The 7,372-nt window shown below is 33.2% G+C and overlaps 1 non-coding gene across 1 annotated transcript; it reads right to left on the bottom strand.

Annotated features, from left to right (window-relative positions):
* Positions 1 to 1,201: 1,201 nt before the first annotated feature.
* Positions 1,202 to 3,982, bottom strand: LOC104888551 (hypothetical protein). The gene is made up of 3 exons (XR_008968638.1): positions 3,760 to 3,982; positions 2,955 to 3,279; positions 1,202 to 1,847 (listed from the first exon to the last, which is right to left on the bottom strand). It is a non-coding gene; the product is annotated as a hypothetical protein (transcript).
* Positions 3,983 to 7,372: the final 3,390 nt, after the last annotated feature.

Below are 7,372 nucleotides of genomic sequence, written 5' to 3' on the forward strand. Positions count from 1 at the left end.
GAATGAAGATACCATAGAGGCATAAAATAATCTCAAAAAGATACTTTTTCTATTACTAATAGGCTGTAATTTGACTTTATAGTCATATAATGCAACTCCAAAAAACTGACTTATCATTGTACTTTTCCTCAAAAAAAATTTAATAATCTATTTTGAAAGATTTATTTTCCTACCTTTTCTTATACTTGCATAATGTAGCATTGACACAATTATTAGGAAAGGAGAGAAACAAAAGGAAATGAAAAAGAGGGACACATTTGCTATTGAGACTGATAAAGAGAACCTATTATTCTGTAATAATTATGTTGGGTATGTAATGACCCGTGTTGGATTAGAATAAAATTTCCTCCATGTTATTTGCCGCTCGTATTTATCGTTTATCGCCTATATTTATTTATACAATATTATTGTCTTCTTTCTCCATAATCACCACCACCTAGCCACCCTCTGCCAGCACCCCCACCCTAACCCCCACCAGCAGCCCCGGCCCCACCCCACTCTCCTTTCCCCCCTACGCCTCTTTCCTCTCTACTCTCCCTTCGTCCCTATCCCCTAGCCCCCGCTTACGCTCTTAGGCCCAAGCGGTCCCCCCTTTGCAGCCAAACCCCTGCAACGACACCCCCCTGCGTGCTTCCCCCGAGAGCCCCCTTCCCGTGCGCAGGCCCCCCCACCCTTCTTCTTCGTCATCTTTCTCCTTCCTCCTCCTTGCTCAGAAAATCTTTAAAAAATAAAAAAATTACTGTTCATCGAACTGAACAGTTTTTTTCGGTTCCACCATGGTAGAACCACAAAACATTTATGTTCCTCCGGTCCATGTGGAATGGTATCTTTTTCGTTAATTCTAATTTTTTATATTTTTGAGGTAAAGAAAGTAAAAAAAAAAAAAAACAAATACATATAAAAATATGGACAGTATTGAATAAATACGGACGATAAATAATAAATCCTTAAAATTTCTTATATTTTTATATACCATAAAGACATGTGGTATTAAGACTTATGGTTACAATGTTATTCTGTTTTCTTCACACAAAAAAAAAAAATGTAATTCTTTTTTAATTGAGAGCTTAACATGAAAAGAGAAGTAGCTAGAGAGCTAACGTTGCATGATGCGTTAGCTACTTAGCTAGATTATAATTAATAAATATCAGTATTATTGTGCTTTTCAGATAATATTGGTGCAACAATATGAAATATCCAATGTCACACTCAAAGCATATATATATAGATTTTATTTCCCAAAATCAATTTAATTATACACGAGCGAGCAAAACATCTAAAACACAAGACAAACTACTACAACAATACATGTCCCATAAGCTAGTAGCTAGATGGTGATGGTAATGTTTTACCAATCCAACCCAAGTTACGCAACACAGTACAATATAATGATTTATTTATGTGATCGATACTTCATGATAAGTAACTTCCTAACTAATTAAGACTCCAAAAGATAACAGAATTCTAGCCTTAACTGCTAATTTATTGTTCTTATTCCAAGCACATAATAATTATTTCCTCGCAAATGAGCTGAAAAATCAGATATGTGTGAATCTAGTAAGGAGGCATAGCTGGAGCAGCAGAAGCAGGAGCATCAGCAACAGCAGGAGCAGCAGCAGCAGGAGCATCAGCAGGAGCAAAAATATCTATCTCCAAGTCCATGGAAGTCATAGGAGAGCCAATTGGAGCGTCGGCCAACTCAAGAGAACTAATTGGAGCACCCAAAAATTGTGCAGTTTGAACTCCTGACATTGGTCCAGGTGCTGCTATTCCTGAGCTCTTTATTTCGGACAATCCTCTCCTTGGATTCTGACTTTGTGACTCGCATAATTTGGGTAGAAATACACCTGCAAGTTTCGTTAATGTTAAGTTTGCTTGTTACTTGTTAGTGGTTACTACTATAACGTTTTTACAAATTCTTGGGGGTAGCTGTTACACCATAAGTTATGGTGTAACAACACGCAAAGCACCACGAAACAGAACTTAGGGACATGACATAAAATAACAAAATGAAATGAGATTTATTATGTCATTAGGAGTCTAAGTTTTTTTTCCTAGAATAGTTGTTCCGAGGATTTTATTGGGGTGTGGTTCTAATTTTAGTCACTACCATAGCTATATATTATAAGGTATCTTTCAGGATATTACAATTGACAGGTGAAGAGTATATAATATGACTATGAGTTCACTCATGGTACACCCAAGGGTATTTTTGTAACAAATTAGAACTTCAGGTGCTCATTTGACACCAAGTTTGTTCATATGGGCATTTTGCTAATTTACTCATTTGCTCATTTTGCTTATTTTGTAATAAAAGTGTTTGCTTATTTTCTTAAATGAGCCGAAATGTTTACTCATTTGCTCATTCGCTCATTTTGCTCATTTGCTCATTTTGCTCATTTGGAGAAAATAGTCTTGGGTGTACCATGAGCATGGTACACCTAGGTGTACTATAAATATTCTCATATGACTATAAGGTAACTATTATAATTAAGATTGTTTAAAATTTATCTAGCCATTCCTTAGCGTATTATAAAACAATCAAAGGAATTATGACATGTAGTCTATGATAGCTTACTAAAGCGTGTAAGTGCTGTGACATTACATATACTTGAAGATTTCAAACTTATTTAGAAGTTTATAATTTTATTTCAAAGTAAACAAAAGTCAAATTCTTGCTCCAACAGCGTCAAATTTTCTTTATATGACAACAAATTTGACTAGCAATCAATGGAAAGTTAGGAGTAACCCCATACGATGCAAAAATAATACTTTTCATGATGTCTGCACATAGATTAATTAACAGCTTGTAACTTGTTAGTTTTATTAGTATTCAAAGTTACCTACACTAAATTAGTATCTTGTTATTGAATAGATATTAGATAATACAGAATAAGAAGAACTATAGTTATGTGAAGAAGTAACATTATTAAGTTGAGAGAGCAGTTTGTTACCTTCACCAGCAGCAAGGTTGAAGTAGAGATCGACAACATTTGGGCACTTTTGGTAACACTGTGGGGAGCAAAGTTTTCGGGTAAACGAGATTCAAGAAGAGAGTCGGAAGAAATTCCCAAGGTATCACGGTCTAGGCCACAAGCTTCAATACAATGATTGCTTTCAACCATGTCCTTGAGCTCATCGGTGTCGATGGCGGATGTAGTGCACTTGTATGCCTCCAAACCATCCTCCGCACATACTTCTCTAGCACACAACGCTTGCCAATAGATGATACAGCAAATGCACACGCCTCCTTGTTAAGTTGCTCACATGTTACCTCTCCTAAACACATATGAACAAAGGAAAGTTAGTGATAACAACGTACATTTGAGAAAGTACAAGATTTTCCTACTCTTATCATAGTCTGTCAAAGGACCAACTCAACCAAAAGCTTAAACTGATGGTTGAAGTCCCAAGAATAGATCTATACTCTATCACGCCCTCTTGCGCTAAATAATCCACGAGAAAGGAGGGGTGGATGAGATTCGAACCCGTGACCTTTTTGTCACGCTGGCTCTGATACCATGTCAAAAGACCAACTCAACCAAAAGCTTAAGCTGATGGTTGAAGTCCCAAGAATAGATCTATACTCATGTCAAAGGACCAACTCAACCAAAAGCTTAAACTGATGGTTGAAGTCCCAAGAATAGATCTATACTCTATCATAATCTTCTTAAGTATAAAAATGAAACTACAAAAGATAGCAAATAAGTAACATTTAACGCGTTACATAAGCAATGCTATTATTATATGGAAGCTTACCTAGGGTGCCTTGGATTAAAAGGGAAGAAAGGAGAGCAAGGAATACAAGGGTAATCATGTTGAAAAGGGAAGCCATTTTGTTATAGATGAGCAATAATAAAAATCAAATTTAGATTGTTATTATTGCACTTCTATTGCTTTAGAGATCAGGAATGTTGTGGGTTGAAAAGCTTTGTTGGATGAGTATTTATAATAGCACTACATGCAAAATTGCGTGGCAGATGTGAAAGGATTTCAAATAGAAGGTAGTTTGAAACTTTGGTTCCAACTTCCAACAGTGTCTGTGGACCCTTGAAATTTCATGAGGAGATCATGCCACTATGGAATGTAAAGTAGGCTAATTTAGAAACTCATCGGAAAATTTCGTCAATGAAATTTTCCCCATCATAGTGGCCCTTGACTTTTGTCTTGAAATAGTTTTTTTTTTTATTGTTAAATTGCAACGTTATAATCTTCACGTTCGTTAATATATACAACTTTGGTAATTAATTTTTTAACTATATTTGTGAAAATTTCAAAAAGTTGAAATCTTGTTTATATATATATATATATATATATATATATATATATATATATATCTCTATTATATAAGGGAAGGGGAGCAATGGTGTCCTTTTTTGAAATGCCAATTTTGCCCCCCTTCCCTTTCTAAATTACAAAAGGATTGTCAAAATCAAAATAGGCACTCAAAGAAAACTACCTTACAACATTCATTCACAAATCACTTAAAAGAAGAAACTTTACAAATCACTCATACATTGAGAAAATTACGCAAATCACCCAAATAATCAGGAAACTTTATTAAAACTTAAAATTAACATACAAACTAAAACTAATAACCTAAAACGTCAATACATACAAAAACATTTACAAAAATTACTTGCAAATCACTATTCTCAAAAACCATTCACAATTAATGGTGGGCCATAATAAAAAATAGAGGTGTATTTGTAGTGAAATCAGAATTTAATTAGAAGTTAGACAAGGAAAAAAATTATTTACTTTTTTATAGTGTTTCCTATATATAATAAAAATTTTACATATATTTGGACCTATCTTTTTCTATTATATAATAGCGATTAATTATCAAGGTAAAAAGTTTATGTATAATATCATCCAAGAATTAAAGTACAACATATCTCTATTATATAAGAGAAGGGGGAGCTATGGTGTCTCCAAATGAAGAGACTATTTACCCCCTTCCCATTCTAAATTACAAATTCACTTACAAATCAAATGGGGCTTCAAACAAAAATACCAAAAATAAATTTAACAATCACTCACAAACTACTACCTATGAAAAAATTGACTTGAAATCAAAGTGTCCACTTTTTTATCAATTTATGAAGTACTATACTTAATTCAAAAATCAACTAAAAAATTATAATATTAGAAATCATAAATAAATTCAATAAAATTTCTATTTTGTTCTAACTTTGAAAAGTAAAAAAAAAAAAAAAAAGAATGGTGAGAGACTTAAGTGAAGAAACTAAACCAATCAAATTTTGCAACTAAAAACAATTATACTTTGTATGTCTAATTTTCAAATTTTGACTCTTATGCCGAAGAAAATCGAGTTTCTGTTTCGAAAAAAAATTCAAGCACGCATCGCGTGCAAAAAATTCTAGTATATATATATAGGAATGAGATCTCGTGAAAACTATCTTTAGGCTGAAAACTGAAAACAAGGGTAACTTTTAACCCCTTTAGGGTAACTTTTAACACTTTTAGGATAATTTTTAACACTTTTAGGGTAACTTTTGCCAGTTTTGGGATAACTTTATTATATTAAGGGTAGTTGTATATATTTGAAGGATAACTTTATTTATTATAAGACTAAATATTACCACTTTTAGGATAATTTTTACCGTTTTTAGGCTAACTTTTAGCAATTTTAGGGTAATTTCATATATATTTCAAGGGTAACTTTATGCACTTTTAGGGTAACTTTATGTTGCGTGTTTATGAAATTAAATCTTATGGTTACATTACTTGGATGTTGTTGCTTTCTCTGATGTAAAACTGATAATCTTTCCTTGCAATTTTAATTTTCCTAATCTTTCGTTTCATGTGGTATTGTCTACTTTTTACTTTTGGTGTTCTCTCTGTTATTTTTATCTTGTTCATTATGGTGTAACATACTCTGTTTTTATTAGTTTCCAAAAATTGTTATTAGTTGCTGTATTAAAGCTTTTTGTTACCCCCTCTCACTAACATATATTTGGCGAAATTCATACAACCTATTAGCTCAATTGGCAAAACAACGATGTAGGTTCGAATCCTTCATAGGTTTAACTATAATCAAGTTAAAATAAGTTACCCTTAAAATCTAAAATGTTGTCCTAAAAATGGTAAAAGTTACCCTAAAAGTGGTAATAGTTACTCTTATAATAAATAAAGTTACCCTTGAAATATATAGAACTACCCTTAATATAATAAAGTTACCCTAAAACTGACAAAAGTTACCCTAAAAGTGTTAAAAGTTACCCCAAAGGGCTTAAAAGTTACTTTGTTTTCAGTTTTCAGATTAAGAGCTGTTTTCAGCGGATCCTACCTCTATATATATATATATATATATATATATATATATAATATATATATATATATATATATATATATATATATATATAGATGATTAGAATCTAACAACATCGTCTTACATGCTAACGTGTGTATTATATATTAAAAAAATTTCAGTATAAGTTAGTTCATAAATAATACTGCAAATGTCATAATGTTGCAACTATTACAAAACGGAGGAAGTATATCTCAACAGTGGTCTATAATAGATAAAAGTGATTTCTTGAGTGCAAATTGTTGGAGTCACATTGCTTGTGGGAGGAAATGCCTCCTTGTTTATATATTCCCTCCCTCCTTCCTTTCATTGAGTTGAGATGCTTTTGTGGTTATATGTCATGTTTGGTTTGGGCTTTCTATCACGCGCGCTGGCGGCCAGGACCGGGCCTTGGGCCTTGGGATTTGGGGAATTAACTTAACTAAAATTTTGGACCCGGGACTAAGCGCGTGTGTGATCGTTGGAGATTTGGCCTGATTTTCTCCTATAAAATCAGTGCTTCTGATGAGTTTAAGACACACAAAAACAAACACTCTCTTCTCTTTCCTGGGTTTCGTGCTTTTCTCCAAAGCTTATTCTGCTAGTGGTGACAGTCTAAGCTACTGTGTTAAACTTGGGGAGCGTTCCAGCCAGATTGATTACCACCGTTGTCGGGCCGTAATTGCTTTCAAGTCAGTGGTCTCCTACCACGGCACAGTTTTGAAATCTTTCTCTTCTGCCATTGCGTACGGTTTGTTCTAACACAAATCATTTGTCCCACTTTAAGGTATCATTTTATGAACCGCGCACTCAATAATATTGGTCCACATCGTTATATTTAAACAAACTTCTTATTTTAAATACTAGCCGTATATGCACGCGATGCGTGCGTCAACAATCTTATCTACGAATAGGCATATATTTTTTTAATCCAAAATTATTTTGGTAGTGATTTAAATTAATGAGGTTTTTTTGTAAATGTTATTATCTTTTTGAACTAAAGGTGACCGATTTTTACCTGTTAGAAAGTTTTGCTCGAGATTTAATAATTCTTTGTAA

This window comes from Beta vulgaris, chromosome 3 (genome assembly GCF_026745355.1).
Source record: "Beta vulgaris subsp. vulgaris cultivar EL10 chromosome 3, EL10.2, whole genome shotgun sequence".
Taxonomy (NCBI): Eukaryota; Viridiplantae; Streptophyta; class Magnoliopsida; order Caryophyllales; family Amaranthaceae; genus Beta; species Beta vulgaris.